This window comes from Manis javanica, chromosome 4 (genome assembly GCF_040802235.1).
Source record: "Manis javanica isolate MJ-LG chromosome 4, MJ_LKY, whole genome shotgun sequence".
Taxonomy (NCBI): domain Eukaryota; kingdom Metazoa; phylum Chordata; class Mammalia; order Pholidota; family Manidae; genus Manis; species Manis javanica.
In genome coordinates, this window is record NC_133159.1 from 111,623,062 (window position 1) to 111,644,351 (window position 21,290).

Here is a 21,290-nt window from a genome sequence, read left to right on the forward strand (position 1 = left end):
TAGAGCAGGTTGCTGGTGTTCCTGTGGCCCGGGCTGATGGGAAAATATAATGTGCTGATGTATTTGAAGAGCTTGGTTCAGGGCTTGGCACATTGTGAGCACCCAGGTTGCCCTTCAGTCTGCATCCTAGATGCTCAGACCTGCAACTGTCCTCACACACACAGGTGAGGAAATTGAGGCCAACCCACAAAGACAATGTACTTTTCCAAGGTTATACAGGAAGTTGATCATCTTGTCTGGAGATGATCCTATTAGGGCACCTAGCCCAGTGTTTGTTTATTTCCACTAAACCACGGGCTTCTTTAAAACAATAAGATAAATATGACACATTTAAAAAATTGGTGTGAAAGTTAATGCAACATAAAATCATCCTTTCACCTCTTCATTGCTATGAGCCTTTTCTCTGTAAACATTGCCCACTTTAAAACAATTTTACTCTCCTCTACTGTTGGCCTTTGTAAAGTCATTCCATGCTTGAAGCATCATCTTTGAAGAAACAATATAAAGAATGTCATTTTATTCAGTTTGGTGTTTCCTTTAATGAATATGCATTAGCCTCATAAGAAATATCTCTTTTTTGTAGTTATAAAGGTCAACATGAGTGAAAAATAATGACATAAAGTGATCTGTAACATCAATATGCATTTTTCTAAAGTCCACCAATTTGGAGCACTAAGCAACATACAATATATTCAGAGCAATATACAACGTGTCAAGTAGGGAAGATCTAGCTTTTGAGTGTCTGCATTATGTATAGATAGTATATTCAATGCTCCTGAAGCTACAACAATCAGGTTGTTATCTTTAAGAATGTGAAGCAGTGAAGAGAGAGGCTTAAAGATGGCAGTGTGAGACGTGGGACAGAAACCTCCTCCCAAATCACATATAATATGAAAATATAGCAAATACAACTAATCCTGAAAGAGCAACAAGAAAGAAGGCTGCAACAGAATGCATACTGGGTAAAAGAGTGGACCTCATGGAAAAGGGTAAAGTATCAAAGCCACGATCTGGTGGAACTCAAGCCCTTCCCTGACCCCAGCTCACCAGCAGGAGGAAGAGAAACAGAGCAGGAAGTGGGTAGAAGCCTAGGGCTGCTGAACACCCAGCCCTGGAGATCTGCTTTGGAATCATGAACCCACATTAAATGGTGTTCTGGAGATTAGTGGGGTGGACAGCTAAGACAGGTGGAATACTCAGAGAGACAGAGATTCCAGGCACTTGTGAAGAACAGGTACTCACAAATGGCTGCTCTGGGACAAAAGAAAGGCAAACACCCTGAGAGACTTCCCAACAGCTAGAGGAATGCTAGAGGGGCAAGGATTTCACAGAGCTTGCTGCTCAGAAGAGAGGTAGGCAAGATTGTCCCAGTGCACTCAGCCCAGCAGGTTGGGAACTTTCAGGAGCTTCAGGCGCTCCATCCCCCTGGCTGGTAATGCAGTTCTGAGACCATCCACTGCCATATACAGCCTGCCGCTTCTTCCTCCCGGCCAGCACCAACTCACAAACCAGCAGCCCCCACCATTTTCCCAGGCCAGCCAGAGGGCAGCCCCACCTATGACAGTTACACGAGTGTATCATAGTAGTTCCTTCCAGAAAGCTCAGCTCACTGGCTGTGGCAGTGGAGGCAGGCACTGCAGCCAGGAAGCAGGAAAGAGCTCTTTCCTCTCAGTAGGCACTGGTGTGGCTTGCTGTGATCACTGGACACAGCTGGAGGGCAGCTGGAGGGCAGCGCTGCCTACAATAGCTAAAGGAGAGAGGGAGCTTCTGGCATGTGTGGCTCACCATCCCTGCATTGGAAGCAGGCATTAAGACCAAGAAGCAGGAAAGAACTATCTCCCCCAAGCAGGAACCAGCCACACCCACATGTGACCCCTACCATCACTCCAGGGGCTAAGGAGACCCAGAGAATAGAGCTATTGGGCACTAGAGGGTGCTGCCTAAACCATGTTATTACTACAAATATGAAAATTCAGAAGAACCTGGTACACACCAAAATCCCACAAACACCAGAAGGAGGGCCACATGAAACTGAACTCAACAAAATTCCTGAAAAAGACTTCAAAGTAAAAATCATAAACATGCTCACAGAGGTACAGGAAAATACTCAAGACATCAGGGAGGAATTCAAGAAAGAGATCAAAACTTTGAAAAATACAGTATCTGAAATGAAACATACAATGGAGGGGTTTAAAAGTAGATTAGATGAAGAGGAGGAGACTGTAAATGAAATAGAAATTAGAGAACAGGAATACAAAGAAGCTGAGGAACAGAGAGGACAAAGAATCTCTAGGAATGAAAGAATGTTAAGAGAACAGTGTGACAAAATTAAATGGAATAATATTCACATTATAGGGATACCAGAAGAGGAAGAAAGAGAAAAAGGGACAGAAAGTGGCTTTCAGGAAATAATTGCTGAAAAATTCCCCAATCTGGGGAAGGAGATAGTCTCTCAGGCCATAGAAATGCACAGATATCCCAACACAAGGGACCCAAGGAAGACAACACCAAGACATACAATAATTAAAATGATGAAGATCAAGGACAACAACAGAGTATTAAAAGCAGCCAGAGAGAGAAAAAAGACCACAAACAAAGGAAAACCCATCAGGCTATCATCAGACTTCTCAGCAGAAACCTTAGATGCCAGAAGGGAGTGGTATGATATATGTAATGCAGTGAAATAGAGGGCCTCAAACCAAGAATTCCCTACCTGGCAAGATTATCATTTAAATTTAAAGCAAGGAGTAAACAATTTCCAGATAAGCAAAAGTTGAGGGAAGTTACCTCCCACAAACCATCTCTACAGTATATTTTGGAGGGACTGCTATAGATGGAAGTGTTCCTAAGGCTAAATAGCTATCACCAGTTAAAAATAAAACCACAGTAAATGCAGTAGACCAATTAATTACTAAGCATAATAAAAAATATGGCAACTACACCAAAAGTCAGTCAAGGGATACACAAATAGTATAGAATATGAGATCTAATATATAAATAATGGAAGAGTAAGAAAAAGAAGGAAGGGAAAAAAAGAACCTTTAGATTCTGTTTGAAATAGCTAAGTGAGTTAAGATAGACTGTTAAATAGTAAAGAAGCTACCCTTGAAACTTTGGTAACCATGAATCTAAAGCCTGCAATGGCAAGAAGTACATATCTATCAATAAACACTCAAATTGTAAATAGTCTGAGAGCACCAATCAAAAGACATAGAATCACTGAGTGGACAAAAAAAGAAGACCCATTTTTTTGCTGCCTACAAGAGACTCACTTCAAACCCAAAGACATACACAGACTAAAAGTGAAGGGACAGAAAAAGATATTTCATGCAACTAATAGGGAGAAAAAAGCAGGAGTTGCAGTACTTGTATCAGACAAAATAGACCTCAAAACAAAGAAAGTTACAAGAGATAAAAAGGACATTGCATGATGATAAATGGGTCAGTCCAACAAGAGGATATAACCATTATAAATATCTATGCACCCAACACAGGAGCACCTACATATGTGAAATGAATACTAACATAATTAAAGGGGGGAATACAATGCAATGCATTTATTTTGGGAGGCTTCAACAAACCTCTCATTCCAAAGGACAAATCAACCAGACAGAAAATAAGTAAGGAGACAGAGGCACTAACAACACATTAGAACAGATGAACCAGCAGACATATACAGAAAACACCACTGAAAAGCAGCAGGATACATATTCTTCTCAAGTGCACATGGAACATTTTCAAGAATAGATCATATACTAGACCACAAAAAGAGCCTCAGTAAACTCAGAAGGATTGAAATTGTACCCACCAGCTTCTCAGACCACAGAAGTATGAAACTAGAAATAAATTACGTGGAGAAAACAAAAATGTCCACAAACATAGGGAGGCTTAAAACACGCTCCTAAATAATCAATGGATAAATGACCAAATAAACAAAGAGATCAAGCAATATATGTAGACAAATGAAAACAAACACTCAACACCCCCAAAATCTCTGGGACAAAGCAAAGGCTGTACTAAGAGGGAAGTATAGTGCAATACAGGCTTATTTTAGGAAAGAAGAATAATCCCATGTAAACAGTCTAAACTGACAATGAAAAAGAAGAACAAATGAAGCCCAAAGTCAGTAGAAGAAGAGACATAATAAAGATCAGAGCAGAGACAATTAAAATTGAGAAGAATACAATAATAGAAAGAATCAATGAAAACAGGAGCTGATTCTTCAAGAAAGTAAACAAAATAGTTAAACCCCTAGCCAGACTTATTAAGAAAAAAAAGAGTGTACATACACATAAACAGAATCAGAAATGAGAAAAGAAAAATCACTATGGACACCACCAAAATACAAAGAATTATTAGAGAATACTATGAAAAATTATATGATAACAAATTGGATAACCTAGAAGAAATGGACAACTTTCTAGAAAAACATATGCAAGAAGAAGCAGAAAATCTGAACTGACCAATTACCAGCAACAAAATTGAATTGGTAATCAAAAAACTACCTAATAACAAAACATCTGAACCAGATGGCTTCACCCCTGAATTTTATCAAATATTTAGTGAAGACCTAATATCCATCTTTCTTAAAGTTTTCCAAAAAATAGAAGAGGAGGGAATACTTTGAAGCTCATTCTGTGAGGCCAGCATCACTCTAGTACCAAAACCAGGCAAAGACACCACAAAAAAAGAAAATTACAGACCAATATCCCTGATGAATGCAGATGCAAAAATACTCAACGAAATATTAGCAAACTGAATTCAAAAATGCATCCAAAAGATCATCCATCATGATCAAGTAGGATTTATTCCAGGGAGGCAAGGATGGTTCAATATTCAAAAATCCATCACCACCATATACCACATCAACAAAAAGAAGTACAAAAATCACATCATCTTCTCCATAGATGTTGAAAAAGCATTTGAAAAAATTCAACATACATTCATGATAAAAACTCTCAACAAAATGGATATAGAGGAAATGTACCTCAACATAATAAAAGCCATATATGACAAACCCACAGTCAACATCATACTTAACAGTGAAAAGCTGAAAGCTTTCCCTTTAAGATCAGGAACAAGACAAGGATGCCCACTCTCCCCATTTTTATTTAATATAGTACTGGAGGTCTTAGCCATGACAATCAGACAATGCAAAGAAATACAAAGCATCTAGATTGGTAAGGAAGAAGTTAAATTGTCACTTTTTGCAGATGACACGATATAGTACATAAAAGAATCTACCCCAAACTACTAGAACTAAAAATTGAAATCAGCAAAGTTGCAGGATACAAAATCAATACATAGAATTCTGTTGCATTCATATATACTAATGATGAACTAGCAGAAAGTGAAATCAGGAAAACAATCCCATTCAAAATTGCATCAGAAAGAATAAAATGCCTCGGCATAAACCTAACCAAGCAGGTGAAAGATGTATACCCTGAAAACTACAAGACCCTCATAAGAGAAATTAAACAAGACATCAATAAATGGAAATATATCCTCTGCTTATGGAGAGGAAGAATTAAATTAATGTCTATGCCAAATTTCTCTAAGAATACAAGTCACTGGATTAGGACCCATGCTACTCTGGTGTGATCTCATCTTAACTTGACCTCTGTGAAGTCCTTACTTCCAAAGAAGCCTCATTCACAGACTAGCTGTGATCTCCACCTACACTGCCATGCAGAGATGCCTCGTCAGCAGCCTCTCCTGGGAATGGCCGATTTTATCATTGCAGTATCATTTTGACTTCTGCTAATTGTACTACTTACTACACAAAATAGAAAACATGTAAAAAAAGAACAAAAGATCTGGCTTAGGAAAATGTCTACACATAATTTTGTTGTACCTTATTTTTCATATGTAAAGCATATGAAGTGATAAAGGAAATGCCTCAACCATCCTTGTTTTGTAAGTATCCTCAGGGAGGTGGGCTTATGGAGCTCACCTTTCACTTCACGATTCTATAAAGAAGGTAGAACAATGTCCTCGTTACCACTTTAGAGAGAGGTTTCTGTGAAGCCTTAGCCCGAGTCCCAGAGAGAATCAGAGGAGGAACTGAGGCTTCTCTTTTGCTGCCTTTGAAGCTTCTATTTCATGCTGATCAGTACCTGCTTTACATGGGTAAACAATTCACTAACATAACCCACAGAAGACTATGCTTGATAAATTTAAAGATCTTAACAAAGGTAAATTTAAGAATATTGAACACACTGGATACATATGTCTCCTATTTTGTGCCCAAATAAAAGATACACATTCATTTTATGCACACATGGGGCATTTATTTAAAAGTGTGTACTCAATCACAACACAAATTCTCAAGAAGTACTAAAGAAAATGTATAAAGAAATCATGTTGTCTAAACAAAATGCACTAAATTAGGAGACCAAAAAGTAAAAGATAACCCTCAAATATAAATTTTAGGGCACTTCTTTGAAAAAATTTTGTGTTAAAGAAAACAGAATGAAAGTAATGTTTAGAATTAAATGACAATGAAAACACTAAACATCAAAAGTTGGTGAATGTAGTTAAATTAGTAAAATAAAGTATCTATCACCTTACATAGTAGAATAATAAAAGAATGACTGGAAATTAATTAGCTAAGACAGACTATGAATAAGAGATTAAAATCAAAAAAGTAGAAAGAAGACAATAGTAAAAGTGAAGAATTACTTAATTTTCCCATGTAGTCATCACCTATTCAGAGATCCTAGAATATCAGGAATAAAAGAAGTCCAACAACAAAAAACTTGGAATTTCTTTGGAGGAGCACAGGGTTTCTAAGACATCTATTTAAAATACTTTCAGCATTATTTGGAAGAAGAAGAAACCTCAGGCATTGAAAATGGACAACAGAATTAAATGCTTTTATATCAGGATGGTGTTCTTTATTGGTTTCCCTCAAAAAGCCAATTATACCTATACTTTTAAAATGCACAACTAAGTAGAGACAGAAATGTAAAATTAAAATAACTTTTCAGACCATATCTAAAATATAAAATACATGGAAGGAAATTAAATTTATATTACACTTTTCATAGTGGCTAGGACTTGTAAGGAACTAGCAGAATTCTCAATTATGCTATATTTTCTATACCAAAAAGACAAAAAACTGACAAAAGACACCAGATCCATAACTGTCTATCTTCAAAACACATCATCCCCCTGAGACAAGTATACTCACCAATGGAGCTCATGATTTCTGTCAGGCCCTGGGAAACAAAATGAAGAACTAGTTTCCAATTCCATTGCAAAAATCGGATCACATCATACCGCAAATGCTCAGACACACAAAACCTAGCAAACATGGGAAATTAGCAAAACAAAATAAGTGAAGCAGATAAAATAGCTGTCACAAAATCCAACTGCTAAAGGTGATATATTTTAATCTGAGAAATAAAATAGCTGTCACAAAATCCAACTGCTAAAGGTGATATAGTTTAATCTGAGAAGAATTTCTTAGGTATTTACTTAAACCTCTTTATTATGATTTGACATATCCAGATACATTCTCTCCCATATGCTACCTATCACTTTCTATGCACTTCTTAAAAAAATCAATTAATTTATGTTATTTTAATTGTCTATTATGAGTCTGCTCTCCCACTAGGCAGCCTCAAGAATCAATTAACACATCAGATGTTAAGTCTCTGTTATGAGTCGGCTCCCCCCAAGACTATGTGCGCAAGGAGGGGGGAACAGTGTGTAATGCATCACTCCACCACTGCACCATCGGCTCTGTGCATAGCGCAGGCCCATAGTAACATTCAGCAACAGTTCTTTGAAGAAGGAAGAAAATTAGGGAGGGGAGGACATGAAGCAGTAAGTCAGGAAAGGCAAGGCAGTTAGGACTAGAGGGAAACGGGCCCTAGAAGTCAAAGGTGTTTACAGCCTTACATTAAGAGAGCAGTCAGAACAAAACAGAGAAAGAAAAACAATCATTCAAAATCAGAGCATTTGGATTATTGGGTTTTCTGTTTGGTTATTTTCTTATAGGGGAAAACAATTGAACATGCTATAACTGTCCCTATCAGAAATCATGCTCAGATTGTGGGAGAAGAAATTCTGATGGAATAGGATGTGGAAAATCCACATTCATCTGGGTTAACTATATTTTTCCCTCCATAAATTGGTCCCCAAAGGGCTTCCTTTCAAAGATCTGGAGGGCGGAGCCAAGATGGCGGCATGAGTAGGACAGTGGGAACCTCCTCCCAAAAATATATATATTTTTGAAAATACAACAAATACAACTAATCCTAACAGAAAGACCAGAAGACACAGGACAACAGCCAGACTACATCCACACCTGCAAGAACCCAGAGCCTAGTGAAAGAGGTAAGATACAAGCCCCGGCCCACTGGGACCCGAGCGCACCTCACCCCAGCTCCCGGCGGAAGGAGGGGAGTCAGAGTGGGGAGGGAGAGGGAGCCCAGGACTGCTAAACACCCAGCCCCAGCCATCCGAACCAGAGCGCAGACACAGTGCACGTGTGGAGTGCTGGAAACTAGGGAAACAGGACAGCAAGACCTTTGAGTGGGTCCCGAAGCCAGAGCCCCTATGACAAATAAAAGCAAGTGCTTTTTGAAAGTCTTAAAGGGACAGGGACACCACAGCTGGATGGAAGCTTCCTGGGTCACAGTTCAGCAGCTGGAAATTCCAGGGAACCCCAGGTGCACTAACCCCCTGGGCAACAGCTCTGAGACCCCTCACAGAGGTAAAGAGCCAAACAGCCCCCTGTCCATTACCCCTCCAGGGCCCAGGCATAGCAGAGCTGAGGCTGGCCATGCCCACAGCAAGGGAGCTTCCTCCATACAGGCTGGGCAAGATACAGAGACCCAGTCTACATGCAATTGCCCAACACAAGCCACTAGGGGTCGCAATTGTCCCAGGAAAGAAAGGCCAGGAGCAAGTGGAAAGCCTTGGCGCTCCCAGATGATAGAAAGTTAATAGCTCACAATTGCACCTATCAAGATGAAAAAGCAAAAAATTTTGATCCAGACAAGACTAACCAAGACAGCTTCAACATCTTCTACATCTTCCCCTGAGAAGGAACCTGGGGAGATAGATTTAACCAATCTTCCTGAAAAAGAATTCAAAACAAAAGCCATAACCATGCTGATGGACTTGCAGAGAAATAGGCAAGAACTAAGGAGAGAGAATACAGAAATAAAACAAGCCCTGGAAGGACTTCAAAACAGAATGGATGAGATGCAAGAGACCATTAATGGACTAGAAAACAGAGAACAGGAACGCAGAGAAGCTGATGCAGAGAGATATACAAGGATCTCCAGGATTGAAAGAATTTTAAGAGAACTGAGTGACCAATCAAATGGAACAATATGCGCATTATAGGGGTACCAGAAGAAGAAGAGAGAGAAAAAGGGATAGAAAGTGTCTTTGAAGAAATAATTGCTGAAAACTTCCCCAAACTAGGGGAGGAAATGGCCTCTCAGACCACAGTGGTACACAGAACTCCCATGACAAGGGATCCAAGGAGGGCAACATGAAGACACATAATAATTAAAATAGCAAAGATCAAAGACAAGGACAAAGTATTAAAGGCAGCCAGAGAGAAAAAAAAAAGGTCACCTACAAAGGAAAACCCATCAGGCTATCATCAGACTTCTCAACAGAAACCCTACAGGCCAGAAGAGAATGGCATGACATACTTAATGCAATGAAACAGAAGGGCCTCGAACCAAGACTACTGTATCCAGCACGATTATCATTTAAATATGAAGGAGGGATTAAACAATTCCCAGACAAGCAAAAGTTGACGGAATTTGCCTCCCACAAACCACCTCTACAGGGCATCTTACAGGGACTGCTCTAGAGCACTCCTAAAAAGAACACAGAACAAAACACCCAACATATGAAGAAGGGAGGAGGAGGAACAAGAAGGGAGAGAAATAAAGAATCATCAGACCATGTTTATAATAGCTCAATAAGTGAGTTAAGTTAGACAGTAAGATAGTAAAGAAGCTAACCTTGAACCTTTGGTAACCACAAACTTAAAGCCTGCAATGGCAATAAGTACATACCTTTCAATAATCACCCTAAATGTAAATGGACTGAATGCACCAATCAAAAAACACAGAGTAATAGAATGAATAAAAAAGCAAGACCCATCCATATACTGCATACAAGAGAATCACCTAAAACCCCAAAGACATGCATAGACTTAAAGTAAAGGGATGGAAAAAGATATTTCATGCAAACAACAGAGAGAAAAAAGCAGGTGTTGCAATACTAGTATCAGACAAAACAGACCTCAAAATAAAGAAAGTAACAAAAGATAAAGAAGGACATTACATAATGATAAAGGGCTCAGTCCAACAAAAGGATATAACCATTATAAATATATATGCACCCAATACAGGAGCACCAACATACCTGAAACAAATACTAACAGAACTAAAGGAGGAAATAGAATGCAATGCATTCATTCTGGGAGACTTCAACACACCACTCACTCCAAAGGACAGATCCACCAGACAGAAAAAAAGTGACGACACAGAGGCACTGAACAACACACTAGAACAGATGGACCGAATAGACATCTATAGAACTCGACATCCAAAAGCAACAGGATACACATTCTTCCCAAGTGCACATGGAACATTCTCCAGAGTAGACCACATACTAGGCCACAAAAAGAGCCTCAGTAAATTCCAAAAGATTGAAATCCTACCAACCAACTTTTCAGACCACAAAGGCATAAAACTAGAAATAAACTGTACAAAGAAATAAAAAAGGCTCACAAACACATGGAGGCTTAACAACATGCTCCTAAATAATCATTGGATCAATGACCAAATTAAAATGGAGATCCAGCAATATATGGAAACAAATGACGACAACAACGCAAAACCCCAACTACTGTGGGATACAGCAAAAGCAGTCTTAAGAGGAAAGTATATAGCAATCCAGGCATATTTAAAGAAGGAAGCATCCCAAATGAATGGTCTAATGTCACAATTATCAAAATTGGAAAAAGAAGAACAAATGAGGCCTAAGGTCAGCAGAAGGAGGGACATAATAAAGATCAGAGAAGAAACAAATAAAATTGAGAAGAATAAAACAATAGCAAAAATCAATGAAACCAAGAGCTGGTTCTTTGAGAAAATAAACAAAATAGATAAGCCTCTAGCCAGACTTATTAAGAGGAAAAGAGAGTCAACACACATCAACAGTATCAGAAATGAGAAAGGAAAAATCACGACGGACCCCACAGAAATACAAAGAATTATTAGAGAGTACTATGAAAACCTATATGCTAACAAGCTGGGAAACCTAGGAGAAAAGGACAACTTCCTTAAGAGCAGACAATGAAGTTGCTAAAACATAAAATGTTAAACCAGGTGTCTGATGAGATTAAAGATGGCATGAGAGATAAGACAGAGGCTTCCTCCTTAAACCACATAAAATATGAAAATATAATTAATACAGCTAATCCTGAAAGAGCAACAGGAAAGAGAGCTGTGATGGACTGCATACACCTGGAAAAAAGAATAAACCTCACAGAACAGGATAACGTACCAAAGGCAAGACCCAAGCCTGTCCCCCACCCCAGCTCACTGGTGGGTGGAAGAGAAATGGAACGAGGAAGGAATGCAGGCCTGGGACTTCTGAACACCTAGCTCTGAAGATCTGCTCTGGGAGCACAAACCTACATTGCATAGTGCTCTGGTGATTAGTAGTGTTGAAAAGTTAAGACAAGCAGAATACCTGGAGAGACTGAGATTCCAGCTACTTGTGGAAAATGGGGATCCATATCCAGCTGCTCTAGGACAAAAGAAAGGCAGGCAGTCTGAGAGACTTCTTAACAGCAAGAAAGCTGCTAAAGGGGCAAGGATTGAACAGAGCTTACTGCTCAGGAGAAAGGACAGGTAGACAAAATTTTCTGGGTGCACTCTGCCCAGCAGGTTGGGAACTTTCATGACCTTCAGGCACTCAAGCTCCTGGCTGGCTATGCAGCTACAAGGCCCCCCTCCATGATACGCAGCCTGCAGCACCTTCCTCCCGGAGAGCCACACCTGACTCACAAACTGGAAAACCTGCCCTGCTGTTAAGCCATCCAGAGGGAAGCCCCACCTACAGCATCTGCAAATGCAAAGCATAGAGGTTTATACCTGTGTGCTCAGCCCACTGGCTCTGACACTGGTGACAGGCATAGTGGCCAGAAAAGAGCAAACAGCTCTTTGCTCCCTCCAGGCACCAACAACCCCCACTCAACCCTGACATTGCTCCTGGGGCTGAGCAGCTCCAGAGAGTAGAGCTCCTGGGCACTACAGGGCACCACATACAATTATGAAATGTTAAAGGCCCCTGGTTCAAAACAAAGTTATAAATACACCAGAGAAAGAGTCAAATGAAATTAACCTCATGAAACTTTCTGAAATATATTTCAAAATAAAAATCATAAACATGCTTATGGAGGTACAGAAAAATATTCAGGAACTCAGGAATGAATTCTGGTCAAAGATCCAATCATTACAGAACACAGTATCAGAAATGAAACATAAAATGGAAGGTTTTAAAAGCAGATTAGATATGGTGGAGGAGATGATAGATGAAATAGAAATTAGACAAGAGAAATACAAAGAAGCTGAGACACAGAGAGAATAAGGAATGTCTAAGAATGAAAGAATATTGAGAGAACTGTGTGACCAATCCAAATGGAACAATATTCTTATTATAAGGGTACTAGAAGAAGAAGAGAAAAGAGGGTAGAATGTGTGTTCGAGGAGGTAAGTGCTGAAAACTTCCCCAATCTGGGGAAGGAGATAGTCTCTCAGGCCATGGAGGTGCACAGATCTCCCAACACAAGAAACCCAAGGAAGACTACCCCAAGACATATAATAATTAAAATTGCAAAGATCAAGGACAAGGACAGTCTATTAAAAGCAGCCAGAGAGAGAAATAAGGTCACACACAAAGGAAAGCCCATCAGACTATCATCAGAGTTCTCAGCAGAACCCTTAAAGGCCAGCAAGGAGTGGCATCATATATTTAATGCAATGAAGCAGAAGGTTCTAGAATCAAGAATACTCTACCTGGAAAGATTATCATTTAATTTTGAAGATATTTTGAAGAATTTCCAGATAAGCCAAAGCTGAGATAATTTACCTCCCACAAACCATCTCTACAGTGCATTTTGGAGTGATGAATATAAAATGAAGTGTTCCTAAGGTTTAATAGCTGTCACCAGAGGTAATAAAATGACAGTAAGGAAAGTAGAACAGTTAATCACTATGCAAATGTAAAATTAAATCAACTACCCTGAAAGTCAATCAAGGGATTGACAAAGACTACAAAATATGATACCTAATATATAAAGAATGGAGGGGGAAGAAAAAAGAGGAGAAAAAAACCTTTAGGTTGTGTCTGTAATAGCATACTAATTATGCTAGTTAGACTCTTAGATAGTAAAGAAGTTAACCTTGAACCTTTGGTAACCACAAATCTAAAGCCTGCAATGGCAATAAGCATGTACCTATCGAAAATCACCCTAAATGCAAATGGTCTGAATGCACCAATCAAAAGATGTAGAGTCAGTGTATATATAAAAATCAATACCCATGCATATGCTGCCTGCAAGAGACTCACTTTAAACTCAAAGATATACACAGATTAAATGCGAAGGGATATAAAAAGATATTTCATGCAACGAATAGGAAGAAAATAACAGGAGTTGCAGTACTAGTCAGACAAAATAGACTTCAAAACAAAGAAAGTCGCAAGAGACAAAGAAGGACATTACACAATGATAAAGAGGTCAATCCAACAAGAAGATATAACCATTATAAATATCTAAGATAAAAAAATGACAAAGATCAAGGATAAGGACAGTCCATTAAAAGCAGCCGAGAAAGAAATAAGATCACATACAAAAGAAAGCCCATCAGACTATCATCAGAATTCTCAGCAGAAACCTTAAAGGCCAGCAATAAGTGGCATGATATGTCAACACAGGATCACCTACATATGTGAAACAAAAACTAACAGAATTAAAAGGGGAAATAGAATGCAATGCATTCATTCTAGGAGACTTCAATGCTCCACTCACTCTGAAGGACAGATCGACCAGACAGAAAATAAGTAAGGAGACAGAGGCACTGAACAACATATTAGAACATATGGCTAACAGACATCTACAAAACTCTACACCCATAAGCAGCAGAATACATATTCTTCTCAAGTGCACATGGAACATTTTCAAGAATAGATCATATACTAGGCCACAAAAAAAGCCTTGGTAAATTCAATAAGATTGAAATTGTACCATCCAGTTTCTCAGACAACAAAGGTATGAAACTATAAATAAATTACCCAAAGAAAATGAAAAATCCCACAGACACATGGAGCCTTCACAACAGGCTCCTAAATAACCAATGGATCAATGACCAAATAAAAACAGAGATCAAGCAATATATGGAAACAAATGACAAGACTAATTAAACACTGCAAAATCTGTGGATGCTGTGAAGGTCATGATAAGAGGAAAATATATTGCAATAGAGGGCTACATAAGGAAAAAAGAACAATCCCAGATGAACAGTCTAAACACACAATTAACTAAACTAGAAAAAGAATAACAGATGAGGCCCAAAGTCAGTAGAAGGAGGGACATAATAAAGATAAGAGCAGAAATAAATAATATCAAGAAGAATAAAACAATAGAAAGAATAAATGAAAGCAAGAGCTGGTTTTTTGAGAAAATAAACAAAATAGATAAGCCCCTAGCCAGACTTATCAAGAAAAAAGGAGTCTACAGACATAAACAGAATCAGAAATGAGAAAGGAAAACTCACTACAGACAACACAGAAATACAAAGAATTATAGGGAATACTTTAAAAAATTATATGGTAAGAAACTGGATAACCTAGAAGAAATGGACAACTTTCTAGAAAAATACAACCTTCCAAGGCTTACCCAGGAAGAAACAGAAAATCTGAATAGACCAATTACCAGCAATGAAATTGAATTGGTAATCAAAAAACTACCCAAGAACAAAACTCCTTGATCAGATGGCTTCACAGCTGAATTTTATCAAACATTTAGTGAAGTCCTAATACCCATCCTCCTTAAAGTTTTCCAAAAATTAGAAGAGGAAGAAATACTCCCAAACTCATTCTATGAGGCCAACATCACTCTAATACCAAAATCATGCAAAGACACCACAAAAAAGAAAATTACAGAACAATATCCCTGATGAATATAGATGCAAAAATACTCAACAAAATATTAGCAAACTGATTTAAAAAAGAATCATCCACCATGATCAAGTAGGCTTTATTCCAGGGATGCAAGGATGGTACAGTACTAGAAAATCCATCAACATCATCCACCACATCAACAAAAAGGACAAAAACCACATGATCATCTCTATAGACACTGAAAAAGCATTTGACAAACATCCATTCATGATAAACACTCTCAACAAAATGGGTATAGAGGGCAAGTACCTCAACATAGTAAAGGCCATATATGACAAACCCAGAGCCAACATCATACTTAACAACGAGAAGGTGAAAGCCTTTCCTTTAAGACCGTGAATAAGACAAGGATGCCCACTCTCTCCACTTTTATTCAACATAGTTCTGGAGGTCTTTGCCACAGCAATTAGACAACATAAAGAAATAAAAGGCAAACAGATTGGTAATAAAGAAGTTAAACTCTCCCTGTTTTCAGATGACATGATATTGTACATAAAAAAAATCCTAAAGAATCCACTCCAAAACTACTAGATGTAATATCTGAATTCAGCATTGTTGCAGGATACAAAATTGATACACAGAAATTTGTTGCATTCCTATACACTAATGATGAACTAGCAGAGGGCAAAATCAGGAAAACAATTCCATTCACAATCCCATTCAAAAAGAATAAAATACCTAGGAATAAACCTAACCAAGGACGTGAAAGACCTATACTTGGAAAACTACAAGACACTCATTGGAGAAATTAAAGAAGAAACTACTAAATGGAAACACATCCCGTGCTCATGGATAGAAAGAATTAATATTGTTAAAATGGCCATAATGCCTAAATCAATCTACAGATTCAATGCAATTCCTATGAAAATACCAAAAGCATTCTTGAATGAACAGAGCAAATTGTTCTAAAATTCATATGGAACCCGAATAGCCAAAGCAATCCTGAGAAGGAAGAATAAAGCTGTTGGAATTATGCTCCCCAACTTTAAGCTCTACTATGAAGACAACTTGGTACTGGCACAAGAACAGAACAACAGACCAATGGAACAGACTAGAGAGCCCAGATATAAACCCAACCATATATTGTCAATTAATATATGATAAAGGAGCCATGGACATACAATGGTGAAATGACAGCCTCTTTAACAACTGGTGTTGGCAAAACTGGACAGCTACATGCAAGAGAATGAAACTGGATTGTGTTCAACCCCATTCACAAAATTAAACTTGAAATGGATCAAAGACCTGAATGTAAGTCATGAAACCATAAAACTCTTAGAAGAAAACATAGGCAAAAATCTCCTGAAAATAAACATGAGCAACTTCTTTTTGAACGCATCTCCTCGAGCAAGGGAAACAAATGCAAAAATGAACACATGGACTACATCAAACTAAAAAGCTTCTGTACAGCAAAGGACACCATCAACAGAATGAAAAGGCATCCTGCAGTATGGAGAATATATTTGTAAATGACATATCCATCAAGGGGTTAACATCCAAAATGTATAAATAGCTCATATGCCTCAACACCCAAAAAGCAAATAACCTGATTAAAAAGTTGGCAGAGGATATTAAGAGACACTTCTCCAAAGAAGAAATTCAGATGGCCAACAAGCACATGAAAAGATGCTCCACATCACTAATCAGCAGGGAAATGCAAATTAAAACCACAATGAGATATCACCTCACACCAGTAAGGATGGCCAGCATCGAAAAGACTAAGAACAACAAATGCTGTTGAGGATGCGGAGAAAGGGGAACCCTCCTACACTGCTGGTGGGAATGTAAGCTAGTTCAACCATTCTGGGAAGCATTATGGAGGTTCCTCAAAAAACTAAAAATAGAAATACCATTTGACCTGGAAATCCCACTCCTTAGAATTTACCCAAAGAACAAGTTCTCAGATTCAAAAAGATATATGCACCTCTATGTTTATCACAGCACTATGTACAATAGCCAAAATATGGTAGTAACCTAAGTGTCCAATGGTAGATGAATGGATAAAGAAGATTTGGTATTTATGCACCATGGAATACTATTCAACTGTAAGAAAGAAACAAATTCTACCATTTGTAACAACACGGATGGAGCTGGAGGATATTATGCTCAGTGAAGTAAGCCAGGTGGAGAAAGACAAGTGCCAAATGATTTCCCTCATTTGTGGAGTATAACAACGAAGCAAAACTGAAGGAATAAAACAGCAGCACACTCACAGACTCCAAGAAGGGCCTAGCGGTTACCAAAGGGAAGGAGTTTGGTTGGGCCCCTGGGGAGAGAGGAGGAAGGGGATTGAGGAGTATTATGTTTAGTACACATGGTGTCGGGGATCCCGGGGAAAACAGTGTAGACAGAGAAGGCAAACAGTGAATCTGTGGCATCTTACTACACTGATGGACAGTGATTGCAATGGGGTATGGGTGCAGCCCTGATAATATGGGTAAATGTAGTAACCACATTGTTTTTCATGTGAAACCTTTATAAGAGTGTGTGTCTATAATACCTTAATAAAAAAATGTTAAACCAGCATTTTCAAAAACATAATGTAGTACAATCACAATGCTTTTATTAAAAAATAAATTGTATTGGTAAAATTTTAATTAATCCATTTTAATTGCTTTTTCTGTATAACTACATATATGGTATATTACATAAGAACATGTATAATTTATACCTAAATAACTAGATATGTAAGAGATACATGTTCAAATTTTGTTTTACCCCAAGGCATAAACATTCAAATATTTTGGATATTTGGATATCACTTAGCTAGGTAGCTTCCAATTTTTCATCATTTCAAAAATAATTCTCAAATTTACATATCTGTGCTTAGATATTTTATCTTCATTTTGAATTTTTTCTTTTAGGAAATAAGAATGACAAAATTTGGACCAATGAATGAAAGAAAAATTTTTGCTCATGAAATTTATATATTCAATTGTTTTTGCAAAATTGTTGAGCCATTCTATATTGCCACAAACAATGAATGAAAATACATTTCACAGTACTTTCATAAGCACTGGTTGATATAATTTTAAGTGCTCTTTATATATTATAGAAGACTCCTTTTATTATATTTTTTAGATTTTTTAAAACTAGTCAATTACTTTTAGCAAATGTTTTATAGTAGCTATTAAAGTCTTACAAACATGGTTTCACCTATATCATATGCATTGTTTTCCTTATATTAAACCATCTTACATCTCTGAATAGGATGTACAGTTTTGAATATCTGCTGGCAAAGCTGGCCCAGTGGTTTGAAATGGTTAATCATAGCCTTGGCAGAAGACTCCCATCTGCCCTGCCCTCCCAGATCCTAGTCCTTCAATGGATCTGTTTGTTTTCTTATTGTTAGTGCTACATACTTGCCCTTAATCTCTTAGGCAACTGATTATATTTTTCTGTGACTCTTTCCATGGTAGGCTAATTTCTTCAGCTCTTTGAAAGTGGTTGCCTGTCCTCCATTTTCTGCAAGTCCTCACCCCATCTATGTCCAACAGTTTCCCAGAACAGAACTGGCTTTCCTTTTAGGTGTTTCAGGGTTCTATACTTAAGCCAGGATCTTTTGCAGAGCTCTGTAACTGCAGTGATCAACCACCCACTGACTAATGCAGCCTAGGTTGCAGTTTATGTCAGGGAGTCCAGAGCTACTATCTAAATGGACTTCATTGTCCATCTTGAAAGCCTGAAAAACGCTTTCGTGCGCACAACAGAGCCAAGTGGAATATATATTTCAACATGACTTAACTCTCAGCCATCTGAGAAGGTGAAAGCAAACAGTAGCACTGCATGAAATAACGAGCCAATAAGGAAAATAGTGTTCGATAGTTAAACCTGGCTAAATGGTGTCCAGATCCTCAGACTAGTATTTATTGAATCAGTTGTTCGAAGCCAACAACACCAAACAGTCAATATTGGTTCAATAATGCTTACACTTTCCCTGGGGAAGGAAACCTGCAATTCTCAATTCAAACTGACTGTACACCAAAACGATATATAGAGCTTTACATGTTTACTTTCGGCTGAACACTCAGACATTCTCTTAGTAGAGAGGAGGACTGGGCATCTATATTTTTTAAAAGACGCATGTATGATTCTGATGTTGAGCCAACATTTGAAACTATTGTTTTTAATTCTGAGGATCAAATGGGCTTCAGAAAATATTTCCCAAAAGCTAAACACAAAGAAATCCTAATATCTAAAAGTACCAAATCTTTATTTTTAGCCAGTTAATCAATTTATGCATTGATTAAGACCAATAGACTAGTTTGACAAGGATTAACAATCCTTGCTACAAGTCCCAGGGTTACTCTGTATGGGGTGAATTTAAATACTAGGTAAATGGGGATTGGTGACCAACTGTGGATTTTACCTGTTCTGCCTGTCCATCTGTACCCGAGTGAAACTGTGTACTTGGTTTGACAAAAAAGCCTTTCCCTTAAATGAGATGTCTTGGTTTATTTATGTCAGGCATAATAATATCTGTTGTTGTTTTTACTGAAGTGTAGTTGATATACAGTATCAATTGGTTTCAAATGTACAACTTAATGTTTCAGCCATTCTGTACATTACAAAATGCTCACCACAGTAAGGGTAGTTAACCATTTGCCACCATGCAAATTATTACAATACTGTAAGCCACCAAAGTATTTGGAAGTCCCAGAAATAACAATACAAAATGATTTGGAAATTCTGGAAAGTGAAATAATCTCAAGTATTATTAAACTCATTTTGTCAGCTGTGCTCTTCCTCCCCTCAGCAAGGACTACCTGCTGGAAAACAGTCACACTAGTACACACATCATCAAGTGGATCGGGCAAAGACTGGCCCAGAGGGGCAGCTGCAGATGCTGTTGGCCTAGTACCCCTAGAAAATCAAGAGAGGGAGGCTTTGGCAGTGCAACAATTTTGGGAGGAGGATTATCTGTCTGTTGATAACCAGAAGAAATGGGGAATCTTATTGTTAGGGCGCTGTTATCGGATGCTCAGGGCTCCCCACACAGACACTCCTGTTCATCTGTTCAGAGGTGACCCCTCCACTTAGTCATTTACTACCTGCTCATCATTTCCTCTAAACTTAGGTCAACTGCTTTCCTGGTAGCATCACTGACCTTGAGAAGAGAGGGGTTATAGTGAGGGAGACTATGGATGGATCAGTGAAAACAGCATTGGAAAAAAAATATTATTGTATATTCTTTGGGGTACTACAGGTCAATCTCTATATCTGAATGCTTGCACAGGAATGAAACCCAATAAAGAGAACCAACTGTTTGGCTGCATCCAAGGTGAAAGGGCATTTCTGAATTGCTTTAACTGGGAAATCTGTCAAGACCATCCTGCTAAGCGTATGTGTGCTTCTTGCTGTTGTAGGTACTCATGGACATAAATGAACTGTAAGAACAATTCATTTCTGGAACCCTCTGAGAAATGGTGCTCTCCAAATCATAGGAAACAAAGAACAGCATGTGCCTCTCTCTGAGAAAATGTGTTTATGTAAACATTCGTTGTGCAGGAAGTGGGAGATCTATCACTCCACCTAAGAAATTGGAGTAAACAGCTCATTAAATTCACGTAGCATTCCAAGGTGAGAGAGAAACTATGAAAATCAAGAAAAAATATATAAACAAAAGGGCTGCATGTCTCCAATGGAAATTAATTTAAAATGCATCAGGAAGGAAGTAGGGGGCCAGGCAAAACAGGTGAAGGAGGTTCAGAGGTACAAACTGCCAGTTACAAAATGATAAGTTGCAGGGGTGTAAAGCGCAACATAGAGAATATAGTCAATAATACTGTAATAACTATGTATGGTGACAGATGGTAACCACAGTTAACGTGATGAGCATTTATTTCATAGTGTACGTAAATGTTGGGTCACTATGTTGTAAACCAAAAACTAATATAATATTATGTCAGGTATATTCAATAACAAATTAAAAATAAATAAATAATTAAAAGAATAACTATAAAGATAAAATGTATCAGAAATAAAAATAAAATGTATCAGTAAAAAACAAATTAAAGCAAGAACTTAACCATAAGCTGTAAAAACACTCATGAGGCACTATC

At 38.1% G+C, this 21,290-nt stretch overlaps 1 long non-coding RNA gene across 1 annotated transcript in view; it reads right to left on the reverse strand.

Annotated features, from left to right (window-relative positions):
• Positions 1 to 7,203: 7,203 nt before the first annotated feature.
• LOC140849000 (uncharacterized) overlaps positions 7,204 to 21,290 on the reverse strand; it is a 42,559-nt gene continuing 28,472 nt past the window's right edge. The window contains exon 4 of the long non-coding RNA XR_012130402.1: positions 7,204 to 7,305. This is a non-coding gene — a long non-coding RNA (uncharacterized lncRNA). The remainder of the gene's footprint in view (positions 7,306 to 21,290) is intronic.